Below are 21,628 nucleotides of genomic sequence, written 5' to 3'. Positions count from 1 at the left end.
GCAGTACACTCTAGTATGCTAAGGCAAGAAAAAGGCATAATAATTAAATTAGATATGGCAAATGCATTTGACAGGGTCAGCCATCCATATCTCATGGTTGTTCTTTAGAAACTAGGTTTCTCAAGACAAATAATAGAAGGCATCTAGGCATGCATCTCCACCCCTTGGATTGCCCCCCTCATAAATGGAAGGCCAAGTGAATTTTTCAAAGCACAAGAGGACTCAGGCAAGGATGCCCTCTCTGACCCTTCATATATATTATAATGGCTGAAACTCTAAGCAGAGCTTTGGAAAAACAAAGAAAAGAAAGAAACATTACAAGGCTCAGAATAGCAAAAGGAGTAAAAACAATCAACCACTCACTTTTTGCAGATGACACCCAGTTGCTGGGAGGGGCATCAACAATAATAGCAAGAAGGTTCAAAAAAAAATTAAATGATTTTTTACAGGTTTCAGGTGGGCTTCTGAATAACACAAAATGTAGAATATATGGATGGAACACCCCCCCCCCCCCCACCCCAAAATCATGCAAAGGATTTCACAAATATTGGAAATCCCAGTACAGGAAAAATGGACCCATTTCTTTTACCTGGGACTTCCAATCTCAAAAGAGAACATGAAGGCAAAAATATGGACTAAGCATTTGAAAAAATGAAAAACAAAATTCAGAGCTGGGGTATGATGTGGTTAAATATGGAAGGAAGATTTATTTTAATCAAATCACTCCTTGCAGCACTACCTATCTACCAATATGCAATAATCATGGCCCCAGCAAGTGCACACAAACAAATGGAGTTAATCTTAAGAAGCTTTCTATGGCAGGGGGGGAAACAAGAAAACAAAAAATTCAGCCTGGTGAGGTGGGAGCAAGTAGTGCCACCATACGAACAAGGAGGCCTTTCTATTCAGATACCTGGACTCATGAACGCAGCCCTGGGAATGAAGATAGTATGGAGATTGATCACGGGAAAAGAAAGCTAGTGGAGAAAAACTCTCATCTCAAAATACATGGATGGTTCAAGGGAAAGATTGCTCAAGGGAAATATCCCAACAAGACAATGTACTCAAGCTTGGACACTAGTAAAAAAAACAATTCCTCTAATGAGTAGCTACATCTCTAAAACCCTAGGCAATGGAAAAACAATATCGATATGGGAGGATAGAATCATGGGAAAAGAACCATTGAAGACTCATCCAAAAATAGAAGGCATCAAAAAGTGGATGAAAGGAAAAGGTATTAACACTTTATTCTCAATTTCTCTATGGAACCAAAAGGATTGGCAAGATTGGAAACTCTCAACAATACCTGCATATCTGGAAGGGCAATGGAGAAAAATCAAGTAGCTCCTAAAAGGGGCAGCACCAATCAACTATGATGAAGAAGATGGATACCTCTGGGATCCTAGTGGTGGGCATTACACAATCAAGATGGGATACAAAATCCTACAAGAACAATCAAACCAACAAGATTCGGACCCTTGGAAAATAGCCTAGAAATCTGAAAGCTTTCCCAAGATCAAGATGTTCATCTGGACTCTTTTAAAAGGGAAGGTATTAACCAATGAAAACTAAAAAAAAAAAGGTTTCCAAGGCCCATCAAGATGTCCATTATGCCAACAGGCTGAAGAAAACATTCAACATTTATTTCAAGAATGCATTTTTGCCAAAGAATGTTGGCAACAACTTATAAGCCCCTTGGAAATAAGAATAAATTTTTAAAAGTCGTTGCCGGATTTTTTACAAACACTAGAAAAGGCCTATCCATATACAACAAAGAAGAAAGTCACAATTCAAAGAATATGGAAATGCATCCCAGCAGTACTATGCTAGCAAATTTGGTTGACAAGAAATAAGTGTTTAAGTATTGAGGGTCTTTCGCAGTGCATTATATTAGATATAGTTTTTTGGGATTCAATTGCGTTAATAAAGTCATTCATCTATGACCGTTTCCATGAGAGGTAGTCGTAACTGACTAATTTCTCATGATTTTTGAATAGTCCACTTAGCACTCATTGCATTGGGTGATGCCCACAGGGGTGAAGAAGTGGGATTGAAACTAGTGAAATGAATCACATAGCGTCAATCATCACTTCCGGGGCTTGCATCCAGTACCCAGGACTTCCCAGGAGGTCACCCATCCCAAATCGCCTCTAGCTCAAGCGCGCTTAACTGTGGAGTTTTCCCCACAATAAAGCCCACTTAGCTTGCTACCCCATTTGCAAAACCTTGGCAAGTATTGTTCCTCATGAACCATTCAAGTAGAGCTATGATGAATCATCACTTACCTGGTGCAAGCCCCGGAAGTGATGATTGACACTATGTGATTCATTTCACTAGTTTCAATCCCACTTCTTCACCCCTGTGAGCATCACCCAATGCAATGAGTGCTAGGTGGACTATTCAAAAATCATGAGAAATTAGTCAGTTACGACTACCTCTCATGGAAATGGTCATAGATGAATGACTTTATTAATGCAGTTGAATCCAAAAAAATGATATCTAATATAATGCACTGCAAAAAACCCTCAATACTTAAATACATAATAGTGAAGGAAGCTCTACTTGAATGGTTCATGAGGCACAATACTTGCTAAGGTTTTGCAAATGGGGTAGCAAGCTAAGTGGGCTTTATTGTGGGGAAAACTCCACAGTTAAGTGTGCTTGAGTCAGAGGCGATTTGGGATGGGTGACCTCCCGAGAAGTCCTAGTTACTGGGGGCAAGCCCCAGAAGTGATGATTGACACTATGTGATTCATTTCACTAGTTTCAATCCCACTTCTTCACCCCTGTGAGCATCACCCGTTGCAATGAGTGCTAAGTGGACTATTCAGAAATCATGAGAAATTAGTCAATTACGACTACCTCTCATGGAAATGGTCATAGATGAATGACTTTATTAACGCATTTGAATCCCAAAAAATGATATCTAAGAAATAAGTGCATCTTCAAAAACCAAACTCCAAGAATAGGGAAAACTCTATCAAAAACGTGGGGATTAACTTCTGAAATCCTTAACGATAAAGGAACAGCACCAACAGATCACAACATTCTACAACAAGAAGAGCGAGATTGGCTCAGCAAAGCCATAATAAATAACAATGGACAAAAAGGACAGAGGAAAGCCAACTTATGAAATATTTGGAAAATAAGAATGAGTGAAGAGGAACTAGAAATATGGAAAAAAAATCAGAACAGATGCTACCTCTACTTTGATGGGGCCTCAAAGCATAATCTGGGAAAGGCAGGGGCAGGGGTATTAATCCTTGATCCTAATGGGAGAGAAATTATGTCTTGAGAACACATAATCAACAAGCAGATTATTTTACAAATCAAGCAGTGGAAAAAATTGAAGGGAATATTCGTGAAAATCAGGAGGAATATCACAACTCAGTCCCATAATTATCAGAAAAATATCATAAGTATGAGGATCCTATAAAATAAGGAACAAAGAACAATGATAAAAGAAACAAAAAATAAATCAAAAGTCAAAAAGCACCAAAGGACACTCCATCGCAGACAAAGGCAGAAAGTCACAAAAACGCAATGGAAACAACTCAGTAGTTAAGAAATTTGCATGAGTATAGGAAGGCAGCAAGATCACAATCTTGGTCACGAGAATCATGTAGCAGACCATCCCATCGGAGGTAGTCACTGGAGTGCTCAGAATTGCTATAAAAGTAGAAGGAAATCGAATATTTCAAGCAAGTGTTTCATGCAAATTTGTGCTCACTCAGAGTTTCTTTGCTCCCTAGTTCAGCAATCAGGGTCATTGCCCTCTCCAAGCCCTTCGCGTAAATCTATTACCTTCCCTAACTCTCTGCGAATTAATTCGCATGGAGCGGAGTTTGGGAACGAGAGTCGTCCGATCGATAGATCGACTGATCTAAGGGTCATCGCAAGGGGAAGGCACACGGAAAATAGCCAGCGAAAAGGTGGTTTTCCTTCAGGAAATGGTATTTCAGGCGAGCAAAAAGTAGTAAGTAGTAATTCGAGTTGGGCACCCGATTCCATTAACTGCTCGACATGTAGCAGTGGAGGAGAGAGGAAAAAATAGCTTTTCAGGTGGCTATCCACCGTTCAAGTGGTCCACCTGAAATCACTACCAACCATTGGATCCATTGGTGTTGATCAACGATGGAGGATCGTCGATCATTTTGTTGACTGGGTGAAGTCACTACCGTCGGGATCTAAAATCAGATCAACGTCTTGGAGCGAAGTATTCATATCGCATCAATGGATTGTTAAAGGGGAGCAAGAACCATCCGATCAATAGATCAACAGATCTAACAGTCATCGCATGGGGAAGGCACGTGGAAGATAGATAGTGAAAAGGTAGTTTTCATACAGGAAATGGTATTTCGAGTGAGCAAAAAGTAGTAAGTGGTAATTCAGGTTGGGCACCCAATTCCATTAACCGCTCGACACGTAGCAGCGGAGGAGAGGAAAAAAGAGCTTTTCGGGCGGGTAACCACTGTGCAAGTGGTCCACCTGAAATCACTGTCAGTCGTCAAATCCAGTGGTGATGATCCACGGTGGAGGAATGCTGAACATTTTGTTGACCGGGTGAAGTCACGACCGTCAGATCTAAAATCAAATCAACAGTGGAGAGTTATATCTGATGGAGTAATGGACGGCAAAGATCAGAGCAGCGTAGGGAAATGCGATGAAGTTTGGATCATCGGAACAGAGAGCTGGCAGGGAATGGATGTGCCGATTTGTGATGGGTCGATACTCTGATGGCCACTGAAGTGCAGATTAGAAATCAGAGAATACGAAGGAGCAGCGCTCCCATGGAAGGCATTAAGCAGAACTCGTCCTCAGTTCTATTATGTCACTTTCATAATAGTAGTCTAGAAAGCGCAGAATAAAATAAGTGCGGACATCAACAGTGAAGGAAGCAGTAGCTCAGGCAAAATAAGACTGAGGAAGCACATCAAAGAAAGGAACAGTAAGCATCACAAGGATCTCAGAAGAAGCAGTGGCGTACTACAAACAAGGATCTCAAAAGAAGCAGTGGCATACTACAAAAATAACACAATGAGCAATGAAGGAGAGAACTCGATCAATTACGACAAGAAGAACCAGCCAACTCAGGAACAATTAGTCTACAAGCCTTGAAGAAGTTACAGCAAATCTATGATTTGTAAATTTACTTTCCTAGTAGGTCAGTTTGTCAGGAAGTATTTAAGAATAGTCATAAAAATACATGAAATTTTGAACTCAAGCATAGGAGAGAGGATTGCGCTCCCATCTCATTGCTCAGTTTATTATCATGCTATAGTCGATTGTAATAGGAGCTTGCTCCAACACAACTTTTGGTAATATATCAACTACCCAACCTTGTTTAAAAAAAAAAAATTAAGCTAATATGATTTGCAAAAAATTAAGTGAAATAGTTTGAAAACATATGTGGATTATGGTGACTTACTTTTCTGCCTAATTAATATATTTGGGTATTTGTTTGCAAATAAAATAAAAATAAATAAAAAATATAATAACTTGACGAACTAGGGTTCATTGAAGCAACTAGGTGTACTGAACAGTAAATACAAAATGTAGAGGTGAAGTAAATTCACTAGAGGTTACCAATCACCTGAGAAAATTGAAAAATACAAGGCTTTTTTGTTGCTTTCTACCTAATGCACATGTTCTTTAGAAATAGATGTGCGCTTCACTTTTTTTGAAGATACAGACGCGCGCTTCGTGCTTGTTAGGGAAGAAAATCCGCGAGTGAGAAAATTATGAAATTTCTTCACTTCCACGAGCTCAGAACAAGTCCAAAGGGACTATAAAAAATGCTAGGGAGGTGAGGAGCGCCTTGAAGGATGTTTGTGCAAAGAGGAGGTCCTGCAAACAATCTCTAGATTAATGAAAAGAGATCAGTATGGTCTCCATTCCTATTGTAGTGTTTTTGGAGCACAAGTGTACCAAAAAACACCCCCTTAGTAGTGGATTGTTACCTGCAAAGGATCATAGTCAAAATTGGTGTTGTTAGTGGACAAACTTAAATAAACACAACATTGTAAATAATGGATACAATGCATACAAAAACATAAACTTAAACAAAGAGGTGCATGAACATAACAATGTTAAAATGGAGCAAACACATCAATAATATATGGAAAAATCTCCCTTTATTGATTGTTAGTGGTAGATGTTGAATACAATCATAATACTAGAACAATTGAAGAGAATTCCTTGAGCTAGGGAGCTCAATAATCCTCAGCAAGGATGTTTATTTTCCTCAATCTCTTTGCAAGTTTCTCCTCTCTCTCAAAGAAGTGTGAAGACTCTCCAAGGTGTGGATTGTTCTTCACTCACTAACATGTTGGGTTGCTTAGAAGCAATTTGGCCAACATGCTAGTTCTCTTCACTTCCTTGGTTCAACAATGAAATGGTTGTTTTTTTATAAGAAATTTGACCAGCATAACAATGTCTCTTCTTTTGGCTCTCGCGTGGTCTCTTTATATAGAGATTTTTGAATCCCTCTTCCCTCTTTTAGTACATGTATGATAAAGACACATGAGTAGGAAAATAGGATTCCATTGATGGTTTCACTTCTCCAAGGTGACTTGAATTCAGTTGTACTAGGCCGACCCCATATCGAGAAATCGGCTCTAAGTGTGTGGAGTGGTCTTGGACTGCTGAGTCACCTTTTCTGCAACCGTGCAGCTTTTCTGATGATATGCCACGCGTGTGCGTTTATAAAAGAAATATACGCACGACCTTAATTGATTTCCTTTATAAACTCTGGACCTTAGGAGAACCTTTGATTTTTTGGATCTTAATGTATTAAACTGGAAAAATGTCCACCTATGCATTCTGTTGGACACTTTTAATATCTTCTGGATTGTACTAGCAGGTGTACAATGTTTTGGTGTGTTAACACAAACCATTTCCTTATGAGTAATAATTAGATGCATGCTTTAATACAATCCCATTTTCCAATGTGAAATCATGAATTTTAAATGATGAAAAATAAGTCACATTATCAAAGACGAGAGACTCAGAACACCAAACCTAGTTATAATATTCTGTTGCAAGAAGTGGATGACTTCCTAGCCATTTACTTGTCTCAAGGGAGCTTCTTCTATCCATCAAGTAAAATAATCTGTAGCTGCCAAAATATATTGGTGTTACTTTGATGAGTGTGTGAATATTTCTCTGATAACATCTGACCGACTGTTGGAATGGTTCCTCAACTATTACTAGTAATAGCGAGGCATCTAACCTCTGATCCGGAAAGGAGTATCTCTGAAAATTTGGGCACTTGCCGACATAAGAATGAGAATATTTGAATAGAGTGAACCAATAAGAACCAACCCTCATCAACTTATGCATAGTTGTGTCGCTTGTGTAGTGATCACCTTTTAATCCATCGTGAAAATCTCTAAGTACCTTCTCTATGTCATGTGGCTCAAGGCATCTTAGCAAGACACCATTGTGGTGCTTTATGAAAATCACCCCATGAACAAGTTGGTAGCATAGATATTTTAATCAAATTTCCATCTTTTATTTGTTTGATAAATGTGTGGGCAAGGTTTCATGCTCTATAAATAACCATATATCGGAATACCATGGCGTTGTAGACATGGACTGGGGAACATGTTCAATGTTGTACATTTTTCTTCCTACCCCCAACCTGAAAGATATTACTCGAGAGAATTTCTTACCTCAGCTTCTAGCTGAAAGAGGTTATGACCCTTTATGGTATGAACTAGTTTAAACTCCAGATCATATTCTTGTAAGCAAATCATCCAATTTTCCCTCTTCTCACCTAGCTCTTGCTGCATAAAGAGTGTTCTTTCTACTGGATGAGGCATAAAAATGATTGTGTGAGCTTTTAGAAGATAGTTCCTGAAGTATTTTACTACCTTATATATATCATATGCTTGTTTTTCAATGGTAGTATAATTTAGTTCTGACCCTTGTAGGCTAACATTCATGAAAGAGGCAGGTCGTTCATTTTCTCAATATATTTTTGAGTCAATATGGCTGCAATAGAAGAATCTGAAGCAAAGGTATAAAGCAGGAAATGTTTTCCATAGTCAGAATTGAATAGTGCAAGTGCATCAATGATAGCCTATTTAATTTGATATAAAGCATCATTTTCCCACTTGTCCCTGTTAGAAATTAAATAATGGAGCAATTAAACACATAAAATATTGCAGAAACGCAAACACATAAACACATAAAACAAGAGAGATACAAATATATGTGGTTCACCCAATTTGGGCTATGTCCATAGAGAAACAGACAATCTTTCCTTTTATATTATCCAACAAAATGAAGAGATACAACCTACAATAGATCTATTGTAATTTCCTCTTCACTCTCACACAATATCCTCTCTCTTTTTTTTCGGAATAATAATACATAGCTGTAATAAAATTCACTCATATAAACCAATGGTTTTCTTCTAGGGAAAAAATCCTAAATTAACATAACTTCTACCATTATATCATTTTCCTAATGAACAACCCAGATTGACTACAAAATTACAATATTTAACAAGGCAGTTTTTCATCATTTTCTAACTTCAGGGGCATTTCCCCCAAACCCCTGCTGGTGGGGTGGGGGTGGGGGGGGGGGGGGGGGGGAGGGGGGGGGCGTCGGGCAGGCGCGGGGGTGGTGTCATAAAATAGCGATCACCGCCCTTGGAGCCCCCCCTAATGATGATCATATGGGTGTAATTTCCACCTCATTAGGAACAGGGATCCAACACTGCTAAAAAAAACCTCTAAACAATCAGGAAGATAATCAGGCTCCACACAAAATAGACCCATTTATAAGTTGCATCTTTCTTAAATCATCTCCTATAAATGATTGACTATCTCAGCATAATCAAAGATGAATTTTCATAGGAAATTAATCTTCCCTAAGAAACACTAGATAGCCTTCTTATTTACTGGTAATAAGATCTGAGTAATAGCGTTAACCCTATCGGGATCAACTTTAATTCTACTCTTTGCAATGATGTACCCTAAGAGAGTCTCTTCTGACACACCAAAGATGTTTTTATTGGGATTAAGAGAAATCCCATATTTATGACACCACTCAAATATTTGTTTCACATAGCATACATGATATGATCATCTTTTGAAAACACAGTAACATCATCCAAATAAACAACTACACTTTGACCGACCAAGACATGAAAAGTGATGTCCGTCACTCTTTGAATTGTAGCATCGATGTTGATGAGTTTGAATGGAATTATCTTAAAATAAAATATTCCCCATTTTATCCTAAATATGGTTTTCAAATGATCCAGTTCTACCACTAACACTTGATTGTAACCAAAGAAACCATCTAGTAGCGAAAACATCTCAAACTCGGATATTGTTTGGAGGATCTGTTCTGTGGATGGAACTGAGTAATTATCTTTATTATATGCTTGGTTGAGATTTCGTAAGTTTACACATAACAATATCTCACCATAATTCTTTCTGACTAGGACCAAATTTGAAACCCAAGTGGAATGTCTGACTTTAAAAATGATCTGATTATCCAATGGCTTTCTCAATTCCTTTTGGATGAGGGGCTCCAACATTGGATGAACTTTCCTTAGTTTCTTCTAGAAAGGTTGTACCCTTTCTTTGATTGGAATGACATGTTGGATAATACGAGTATAATATGTCTTTAAGTCATAGTATGTCCATGAAAACATATCATGGTATTGTTTGAATAAGTGGATGAATTCTTTTCGTTCTTGTCGAGAACAACATGTATCGAGGTTTATATACTTTGTATCTTCTTGAGTTCCCAAATTGACTTATTGAGATGATAACTTTAAGCTATGAGTCTTGGTATTGATTGGTCCTCTGAAAGGATTTTGCAGGTCATATTATTTTTCCAAGGACAACAGGTCATATTATTTTTCTAGGGACAACACACCTTTAGGAATGGTGTTGTCTTTCATTCCATTAGATGTATCCTACAAAGCCTTGTCGTGCTCATCTTCTTCTATGGAAACATCTTTGAAGACATCTGCACTAGCCATGAAATGTAGTATCTATTGGTCACCATTGAAAACATGAAAGTTAGTGATGTTGTTAGGAACATATGTTTTATATATAATCTCAATTGAAAAACCATTCCTCAATGGAGACATCCTAGTGGTTGCATTTAATGCATCATTTCTAAGCCTAGGAATAAGAATAAAATCAAAAGCTTTAAAATAATTAATAAATCACCATTCCTCCTGCAAGTAGTTTTTTAGATTCAGTGAAGCGTAGTGGATAGTATCCTATACCTGATGAGTGACCACCTCTGAGTCACCAATTACCTTGAGAAACTCTACTGTCAAATTGATGGCTTTCTTTAGTCCAAGTACGAGCGCTTCATATTCAATAAAAATTATTGGTACACTCAAACTCCAAACAACCTGATAGGATATGCTTCTTAATACATGGGTCTATAAGTACACAACCAGCTCTAAAGCCATCCTTCATCTTTGAACCATCAAAGTATAAATTCCAAATATTATTAGCTACCAAATTTCTTCCCATACTATTATTACTATTTCTATGTACATCTATATTACAAGATTCATTTGGACCAGCTAGAGAATAAGGAAGGAGCTCCAACTATGTATTTGGTGGGATGAGTGATGGTTGTTCTTAATAACACCCATGATCAGTTTCTAAGAAATAATTTCCAAAGATTAAATCGGCGAAGCAAACAAGCTCATTATGGCCTTCAAGTGGTGTCACAGTGTATTTCATGTATGATTTACTTTCCACTCAAATCCGGTTATTCCTACCCTTGTATGGAAGCCATAAATGCAACTAATCTATAGCAAAATACCCTTGTAATCTACTATACTATTCTCTACTTACAAGTACGCCATAGGCTTCAGGGACATCCACAATTACAATAGTTATACATTGATGAACTTGGTGATTAGATGATAATTGTATAAGAACATTCTTGAGTTCACTAATAGCTTCGACAAGAGATATATCTAGCTTAATGATTTGTGCATCAGTTTTGTCCTATTTAGCGTTTATTTTCTTAGCAACAAATAATGGAATTACATTTACAAATGCACCAAAATCAACTAAACAATTATGTATATTGTAATTAAAATTTTCAAAAGTTAGCAAAACTGGAGGGCAAAGTGTGTTAGCATCTAATGTTACAGCATTAACCACATATTCAATGGAACCAGAAGACTTACCAAACACATTATGAGAGGTAGAAGCTTTGTCACCTGGGGAAGGTGTTGGCTTATTGAGCCCTGACCCAGGTTCGGAAGAGTTATTAGCCAAAAAAATCCCGCAGCTACCGGCCCTTTCAGCAACAGCCCGCAGAGCGCGGGCTGAGGTCTCACCCGAGGTAGCAGGGGACGATGTTGGAACTAGGTTTCCGTACCCTTGGGATGTCTTGATGTGGTCTGGAGGGGTCGCGAACAGTTCTGCAGCCTCGCGCCACTCTGTACTGTTGTTGGGCTTCCGCGTAGATACGCACAGGTGCATTTTCTTATTAATGAAATTATTATAGATCTGATCTACTTCTTAAGGTCTTTAAGAAAACATTTAACAGTAACAACTAGTGCGCGCAATCATAAATATGCGTAAAATCAGAACATAAGCAACAGATAGATTCGCGGTAAAACACATAATGATCCAGAAGTTCTTATCTTTATTGATCCTCTTTTCAGTACAACTAGATCCATCCTGCGAACTCAGCTACAGGGGTCCGTGCACATAGCTGCAGACACTACCAGACCTCTGCGCACACAGCTGCAGAGCCTCTATCTATCTACCAACACCCCTGACTCGGACTTACAGACACAGAGAGAATATTGCCTTCACAAACCCATAACATCAAGATCCAAAACCAAAAAAAAATTGACTTCTAGCCATAGAGCCTTGCTCTATTTATACGTTTCCATGGTCCGCGGACCATGGGAAGACCGACTCACTTTCTATTTTCTTACATTATTTTCGGGCGGACAACCCTTTGACTTGACTCATTACAATTCACGCTCTGCACACTTCACGGAGTCTTTATCATACTTTTACCCAAAATTGTGGGCTTTGAGCCCCAAAATGGTTACGCGGGGCCTCCACTACCCAACAGGCCCCCAACACAATCATCGTGACTCGTCCTGAGTCACTCGGTTAGTGCAACAATCTTCATGCGGAGGTCATGCAGCAACTTCTGCCATCTATTGTACCTATTCTACACAAGCCATCGATGCATCAGTATCAGTATCAGTTGCTTGTCTAGGTTCAGATACTGCCTGCATGTGTGCCATCTTTCACTCAATGTTGGTGGAAACCGCGAATGCCTCATCCAGACAAGGCTGTATACGTTCTTTAATCACTGCTTCCTTCTACCAAGCAACATCAGCCTATATCTTAAGAGCCTGAGCCTCCCTCATTTTCGCCAAACGCTGCATAATAGCAACCATCTGCACGGTCCCCCTGACATTATCATAGGCTTGTTGTAGCTGCCTTGCCTCTGTTTCCAACCGTTGTAAGGTTGGATCCTCCTATAGTGACGTGAGCGTAATAAGTGATTGATCCAACAATTCGAAGCGCTCCTACATAGCACGTGCTATTGTTTCCCACCCAAATTGAATGAGGCCTCTCCACTGCTCCGTGACCTCCAGTGGTGTAGGGGGCTATGATTTCAGTTTTAGCCAACCAAACTCCAATCCCTCAAGCGGAACCCCTTTGGGGAGGGACGGGGTTATGAGCTTGTTCTGAACAACATCAAAATCTTTAGGTACCCGGAACTTTCCTTTTCGTGGAGGGACACACTTGGGTCGTTTTACGGGGCCTAGCACTGGTGGAATATCTTCTTCTATTTCTTCCATGGGTTCGATTTCTTCAACATATGTCAGAGGGTCCTCTTCCTCATCGTCACTTCAATAGTAATAGCCTTGCCCTTTTCTTACATTGATAGCTTGCTAAATCGCGGATTCCGCGATGACATCCTTACTGGTCCTAGTACCTGGGGGTCCTTCTTGGTCCACGATGTCTTGGGTCATTTAGGGATTTCGGCTACTTGCGGTGTAGGATTCTGTGTGACGTCTTTGGTGGTGGTTATCAACCTGAGTAATGACTCTTGTAGTTCGTTCGGTAATTCCTGAAACCACGACCTTTCTTTCAGCAGTTTTTCATTCATCTTATGCCTATCGTTTTGAGCCCAGAGCGTCCTAATCTTTGAATGACAAAGCTTTGTTTTGTGACACTCCACTTGTTTTTTATATACTATTTCGAATTCAAATTTGGCCTTTTTCCCTATTCGTGGCTCATTAATGCGATTTTGGCGGTTGCCCCTATGTCTTAATTGCTCGCCGTCTACTCCTCGATGTCTTAAATGGGACACCTTATCATGAATAGTAACTGCAACGGTCACCTTCCATCCCTCCTGTTATCACTTAGAATAAAAATTTTATGCATATAGTCCTTGGTCCTAGTTCAATGTCAAAGGTCTGTGTCATATGGTTTCCGTTTTATGTTTCATACTTAGGATTTGGAGTTTTAAAGGTGTTTGTTTTAAATTGTACTCTAATCCTATTGGTTCTCCTCCACCATCATTGTGTTATAAGCCATGTCTTATCTTATCCTATTCACCGAGTCCTTTCGTGATTTCGCAGCGTAATCTCCTATTGGCCAGTTTCGCAGCGTAATCATTGTTTAGTCATTTCGCAGCGCGTTGTCATTAAGCCATTTCGCAGCGCATTATTAGAATTTTAAACTAACCGCGCTGCGAAATCGCGGATTCGTGCATTTCGCAGCAAATCTTTCCTAAAGTGTCAAGTCTGTTAATGAGTCATCAATTCTGTCCTCTCATGTCAGTTTTTGTGTACCTCCCGTAGTATGTCTAAGCGCTCATTAGACATCACTCCACCAATAGATTTGATGAAACACACAGAAATATCATTCCGATGAATTGTACCGTGCATGGATCTTGATGATGATCGTGAGTGTTACATAAGTGACAAGCTTATCGGATGATGTATTTGAGTTTTCAAGCGAGCCTGATTACAAGCGAGCCCGAGTTAAAAAGAACTGAACCGCCATTTCAACTGACGCTGTTGGTCATTGTGAGTGAAAGATTTCAAAAAAAAGCAAAATGGAGAGGAAAGAACACAGATCTGGAAAATGCCAGAGGACCGAACCTGAAGGTTTAGACATAGCATTAAGGGATGAAGGCGTGAGGAAAGCATTCAAAGATGCCGGGTGCTGGAACTTCTGTAAAAAACTGCAAGGTGGACATGCGCAGGTAACCAAAGAGTTTGCTTTGAACTTCACCGGTTTAAATTCAAAAATAGCTATGTTGGAAGTTCAAGTGTCTTCGGAGGCAATAGCTGCTGTAACAGAAATCCCAAGAGGGCAGCAAGAATGGTTTAAGAACTTTAAATTTGATATGAATCCATGTAAAGAGTTCTTAAAAGAGGCATATGTGAATGAAGACCTAACAAAAGCAGTGCCCAGAAACTATGTTAAGGAGCATTATGCCCTTCTTCTCACCTGCATTCAGAAATACTTAACATGTGAAGGAAGATACAATAAGGTCTACTCTTATCATTTCAAGTTGCTTTTACATTTCACTGGGAAGGCTTCCATAGATATTCCTTTTTACTTATTCCGCAGTCTAAGTAAAATGTGTGACAAGGTACAGTTGAGAAAAGAAGATTGCGAAACTTCGTTATTTCACCATGGTTTGATTAAATTGTTAGTTTTAGATGGCCTTCAGAAAATAGGCAGGGACTGCAATTCGTTCATCTTCATGGCTGGTTTCCAAAGCAAAACCGGCCTTACTCCACAACCAGTCAGAGAGAAACCAGTCAAAGAAATCACAATAGCTGAGCTTCAAAAGGAGGCCAGAGCTAAAAAGCAAACCAAGTCACAGCTTAAAAGACCAGTGAAGCCACTGATCATCAAAGAACAACCTCAGCAAGCAATAAAAGAAAAGACTCAGGATAAGAAGAATGTAGCTGAAACAAGCAGAGCTGAAGCAGTTTCCAGAGTGAGGACAAGAAGCCAAATAAGTAAAGAAAAGGGTAAGGCCATACCTGTTGAAGAAAGCCCAGCATCTAAGGCAAGCCTGCATGATTTATTGGAAGCCATTGAGTTTGAGCAAATTGAACCAGTGCATATTGATTTGACACAGTCATCACCAGAAAGTACCAAGAAGCCTAAGGCCTCAAAAAGGCTGAAGTTTGATGAACCTGGTGAAGAATTCATCTTCAAACCCAGAAGACCTATTACAAGGAAACAAGTGAAGGAAGCTGAGGAATTGCCTAGAACAGAGGAGGCAGAGAAAATTAAGCAAAAAGACACCAACAGAACAGTTATCATATCTCAAGGGGGTAATATTATAGCTATAAAGAATCAGCTAGAAGCAGTTAAACATGAGATTGCTAAGGTGAGGAATACCACTAGGGAGTCTGCTGTCAGGTATGCAAATTATCGTAAAGATGTTTTGAAAGGAAGTGAAAACCTAATAAACCAGGTGGATTCAGTAGCTGATGTTTACACATGGACAGTACCTGCCATTAAAGAGGCCAAACTCCTCAGAAAGATAAGCATGCATCTAAGAGCTGAGAACAAAGCTATGAGAAAGAAAGTTGAAGACTTGAAGGCACAGCTAGGCCAGTTAGCTGCTAAATGAGGTTGTTGTTCAAAGGAAGGTTTTGTTCCAAATTTTGTTAAATTTTGCTTAGTTTATTTGTTTTGAAGACATGTAGATCCCTGATATATATATCCAAGGTCAAAAGGAGTTTTTGCAATCAAATGCCTGGGCGGTAAATATCTCAGAGAAAAGACAAGTTGTTTAAACAATTCAGCAGTTTCGTAGCACGCTACGAAACTGCTGTAGGTGTTGTTTTTTAACGCAGACAAACAGTTTGATAAGATGATCGGAAATTTTCAAAGGAAACACCTAAGGGACATATAAGAGACCAAATGAAGCTATCACAGCCATTCAGATTATGACAGGTGTACCTTTAAAAAAGTGAAATGTTTTGACTCAGGTTTAAAGTTTTGTTATAAAGTCACTTTATTACCGGTCATTAGGGTTTGGAAGGAGCTGCATACGAGGAGTTTTGGCTTGCACACCTGTCCATCAATGAAGCCTCCAACACATCAGGAACATGGTGGTGCTCTATATTTTTGGGATATTAAAGAGCTAAAGACATGCTGCTGCATATTCGAATAAGGGGTGGAAGACTGGAACCGAAAAACAGGGGATTTCTCCTAACATCACTGAACCATTAAAGCACTCAGCATCCAAAGCCAGCATGGAACATTGAATACTCATCTCAGCCATCTCAGCCAAACTGCAAGGAGTCCAAGTGTCAAAGAACAAGAAGGAATCATTCTACGAAGAAGATAGAGTTAGAGTCATAATCAAATTAGAACTCTTTAGAACTCCAGTTAGCATTAATTGTATTTAATAGTTTGTTGTAAAGCAGATAGGTGTCATCATAGGCAGAATTCGAGTTCCCCTCATGTTGGAGGAGGAAGCTCGAAGTAGTTAGAATAAGGATTTTCTATATATAGCTGGAACATCTATGTAATGAGGGTTGGATATTTGATAAAACAGAGGATTGTTTTGGCTTGTACTAAAACTCAGTTTCAGTAATATAATTTGTTGCTTTTCTTCTCAGGATTCATACAGTATTTTTATGTTCAAGATGTGTGGTTTTACTTTGTCCTTGATGTTTTTACAGTTGTATAAATACACAATCACTCAGAATTCACTTATGCTGCTCTAACTTCCTGTGTGTATTTGTAAACTGTGGTTTTCTATGAATTGTGTTTTGAGCATCTAAATGCCACATGCCCTGACTTCTATGTAAAAGCAGTGTCATTGTTTACTGAAGTATGATTGACTCCATAAGCCCAATGGAAACCTATGTAATGTTTGTCCAGCCTTCATATTTGTTAAGTTTACTTCACAAGAGTTAGCCATCTTACTCATAGTCAAAATCAATAACCTTTTGAGAGAGCCCTCTCAGGCTAAGGAGGCTAAGCCTTAGTCAAAAGATTGGTCTGAAATAGTTACACAAGGTCTACCTGATCAACAGCCTTTCAGAGCTTGATTTTGTGATAACACCTCCCACGCGGCAATGCAGCCCCTGGTACGCAGGTGCGTTCTATGCTTTTTACTGGCCCTGCACGCCACGGCCGAATAGCGCAACCTTCCTGCATATTGTTTTATAGTCTCGTGCCCTCTTTCAACTGCATAGAGCACTGAGACTGGGCCTCCTACAAATAGTTATGTGGTCACACCCCTCATGCGAGCCTTCCTTTTCCCTACTAGCTCGAGCTGCAGGCACCCTTCGCATACCTTCGAATCAGATAGTGCATTGCAGTTTGTGCTCCCTTATATAGTAGGGTGCAGTCGCAACCATGATAGCAGGGTCACGGCTTGTGCTAGTATCGTAGGAGGGCCGGCCAGGTCCAGTCCCTTCATTCAAACACTCTCGCGGCCCGTTTGTGTGCCTCCTATTTTTATTTTGTCAATTTCTTTGTTCAACCTCACGCTTTTCCTTCTTATCCTTGCCCCCACTTCCTCCAGTTCGTGAAGTCTCAAGCTACCGCGCCGAATGGTTTCCTGTAATCGTCGGATCCCTTCATCCAGGTCTTCTCATTCAGGTCGAACTGTAGGGGCAGTGGTCGGGGAAATTCTCTTTACTTCCTGTCCGACCATGGATAGAGTTCCTATGGCACACCCTGCTTTGTTTACGGTCTTATCGGCCCAGCGAACCCCCATTACGCACAGATTCAGTTGGGTCAATCGTTGCACAACATACAACCATGCCCTCCATTGTAGATGGGTGCCCGCACTACTCCGTCATGGCTACCTTGGCTGCATTCGCCGTGCACGTCCTCCAATCTGTACCCAGAACCGCCTTCTACCTTCGCACCCATTCCACCTCATCTTCCTCTGTGCGCGCCACCCTGGTGTGATTGCCGCACGCAGTGCTTCTTCTGTCACACCCTGTTGCTCCTGCTCTATGATTGAAGTTCTGCCACGGTTGACAAAATCCTCCTCCTTTGTTGCGCCGTTGTCCGCTGGCTATTTCCATACCTCAGTTGTCACACATCGTAGTGATCTAATCATCATGTTACTGTTGAGTGTTGTGACTTCATGCAATCTGTTCTGCCATCATTCGATCTCCTCGACTGAATCCGAGGTGTAGGAACTATCACGCTCCCATGAGATTCTCCCGTCTGCTGTGGGATTCACCCGATCCTGGTCTTGCACTGTTATCTCGTAGATGCAATCCAATTCATCATCACTGTCCTCGTCGCGCACCGGTTCGGTTTAGCGCGCTCCTTCGGCTGGGTCTAGCGGAACTATAACACAGAGTGACTTTTTCTCGAATGTCATCTTTCACCTTTTTAAGTTGATGATCCCATTCATGTCGGTGGCCCAATCTATTCCTAGCAACGCAAGGTATGGGTTACTGTCATCAACAATTTTTATTACCTCAAAGTCTGTCTGCATACTTACGCCTTCAATGTCCACTGTCACCACTTGCAATCTTCCCATCGGTAGGATCTTTTGTTGGTTGGCCATTCGTAGTTGAATAGGAGACCACTGTAGTGCAGGCCTGCCCATGCGTTCCCACATTTTCTTAGGCAACACATTCGCATCCGACCCCAAATCCAGGATGACCTGATCCATCTCATACTCACTGATTTGCGTCGTTATTCGCATATCCCACCCAGTGCGCAAAGCATGTTTTCCCAGTTTCTGAACTACGTGTGGCTCCCCTGATCCTGCGCACCTAGTGATCAGCTCTTGCAATCCTTTAACTGCCTTATTGTCGTGTAGCAGCTTCATACATGTCTCTAGAAAGGTAATAAGCATAGAGGGATCCATTCCCGGCTCAATTGGATCCCTACTACCTGGAGTAGAGACTTCTGTGAAGCTCTTCTAAGCTTCCTTAGACGTCCCTTTCACCTGTTCCACCACAAAGTTAGGTTCCTTTGTAGGAGCATCGCGACCCTTCCCATCTTCTTCGGGTTGTTTCCTTGCCTCTCCTCCCGTGGTCATGCCGCTTCTTAGTACCATGTTTACACTGGGGTCCTCTTCGCGTGGTTCAGATCTCATCATTTGGACATTTTGAGTTGGCGTAGGCTGTAGTACCCCCTTTTCACTCATTTGGGCAATCAACATTGGAAAATCTACCATTTCATGGTCAAACTGCTCATAGTATGGACAAGATATTCTCATCGAGTTAGTATAGTCAGGGGTGTAGTGCACCGGCCCTCCACTTATAATAGATCAGTTGTCTATGCCCTCATCCAAGCCCCATTTCTCCTCTTCCTTTCCTGCGTCCTTGGAATCCACCGCGTGGCCCTACGGCTAGGCCGAAACCCCGCGCCTCAATTTGCATTCGATAGGCTGGGGTCCTCTCCATCATTAGCTCGTAGCTTCGACATGTTCGTTCGTCGTGACCCACTGATCTATAGAAGTTGCAATACAACTGCTGTGGAGTCTAGGCATACTTCTGCAACAGGTGAAAGTTGTCTGTTGCGTGCTTTCCTCCTACTTGACAAATTGTGCACCATAGCACGGGCGCTGCACTTAGCCCTGGTTGTACCTCCAGCCTTAATGGAATTGGCCCCCCTCTCGCCAAATAGTTCACGAATACGGGGCAGCAATCCTTATCGTGACCTTGACTTTTGCATTTGATACACCCTACTTCTGTACGCGCCTCCGGTCGAGGCGCCCTTTCTTGCTTCAAACTTTACATTTCTAAGCATAGATTTTGTAGTTGCATGTGGATTTGCTGAACTCCCAACCCTGAATCCTGTATTGGAGTTTCATGTAACCTCATTGTTGTCTCTAATGCTTTAGCTTGGGTTGAGATCTTTTGCTGTGGTAGCACCATCCTCAGATGTGGTGTCAAAGATTCCACAAACCACGCGCAGTGTTGCGCATCTGTCAGCGTCATGTTAGCCTCGCGGATTGTACTCTTCAATCTCTCATCCAGATCCCATGGGGTTTCACCAGGCAGCATCGCGATCTCCTTGAACCTGATGATTGACTATGTCTCTGATTTTGGCCGGCTAAATTCTTTGTTCAACACATCCTAGATCACTGTTATTCCCACATTTGGGTGATTGCTAGAATACTTTATATACCACATCAATGCGCGATCCTGTAGCACGCTTACCAGAGTAGCCTTTTTGATATTATCATCCATCGCACCTTGGGCTTCCCATACGTCCTTTACCACAAACCAGAACTGATCTAGTTCCTCATTTCCTATGCCTCTAAATACAGGCAACTTGATCACGTTCGCCATGTTAAACTTCTGGTTTGCACGCAGGTGTGCTAAGGCCACCTACGAACTCATACCGCTTCTAATCCAATCAATCTTCAATCTCTTTTTTTGTAGGGTTCCAAACTTCTGACATCAAACATCCCTTAGGCAAATCCCGGTCCCGGCAACAGAACCATTTGTTGGCTTATTGGGCCCTAACCCAGGTTCGGAAGAGTTATTTTCCAAACAAATCCCGTAGCTACTGGCCCTTTCAGCAACAGCCCATGGAGTGCAGGCTGAGGTCTCACCCGAGGTAGCAGGGGAGGGTGTTGGAACCAGGTTTTCGCACCCTTGGGATGTCTTGATGTGGTCTAGAGGGGCCGCGAACTGTTCTGCGGCCTCGCGCCACTCTATACTGCTGTCAGGCTTCCGCGTAGATCCGCACATGTGTGTTTTCTTATTAATGAGTTATTATAGATCTGATCTACTTCTTAAGGTCTTTAAGAAAACATTTAAGAATAACAACTAGTGTGCACAATCATAAATATGCGTAAAATCAGAACATAAGAAACAGATAGATTCGCGGTAAAACACATAATGATCCAGAAGTTCTTATCTTTATTGATCCTCTTTTCAATACAACCAAATCCGTCCTGTGCACTCAACTGCAGGGGTCTGCGCACACAGCTGCAGACTCTACCAGGCCTCTGTACACACAGCTGCAGAGCCTCTATCTATCTACCAACACCCCTGACTCGAACTTACATACGCAAATAGAATATTTCCTTCACAAACCCATAATATCAAGATCCAAAACCAAAAAAAAACTAACTTCTAGCCATAGAGCCTTGCTCTATTTATACATTTCCATGGTCCACGAACCATGGGTAGGCTGACTCACTTTCTATTTTCTTACATTATTTTCAGGCGGACAACCCTTTGACTTGACTCATTACAATTCACGCTCTGCGCACTTCGCAGAGTCTTTATCATACTTTTACCCAAAATTGTGGGCTTTGAGCCCCAAAATTGTTATGCGGGGCCTCCGCTACCCAACAAAAGGTTGTGAAAATGCTTGGATAATTAGTTCATGTTGGCCTGTTATCTTAGCAAGATCAAAGATAGAAATATTGGCTCGATCTCTCTTCAAATATTCAACTATGCTAATCGATTGTTTCACTTTTAGCAGGAAATTTCGAAGTGTCTGGAGACATGGCTTTATTTCACACTTTTGTAGTGATGAAATAACTTTTTTTGTTGGAGGAAGTGTTCTTAGAAGTAGTAGAATTTACAAACTTACTTTGTGCATTCTGGGTAGGATTAATTAGTGGTGAGATCCTTCTTAATAGTTGTTCCTTCAATTTCTATCTCATCATATCA

The sequence above is a fragment of the Pinus tabuliformis genome, chromosome Q (genome assembly GCF_031772625.1).
Source record: "Pinus tabuliformis cultivar Carrire ecotype Pingquan chromosome Q, CPIR1, whole genome shotgun sequence".
Classification (NCBI taxonomy): Eukaryota; Viridiplantae; Streptophyta; class Pinopsida; order Pinales; family Pinaceae; genus Pinus; species Pinus tabuliformis.
Note: the sequence above shows the minus strand (reverse complement) of the source record.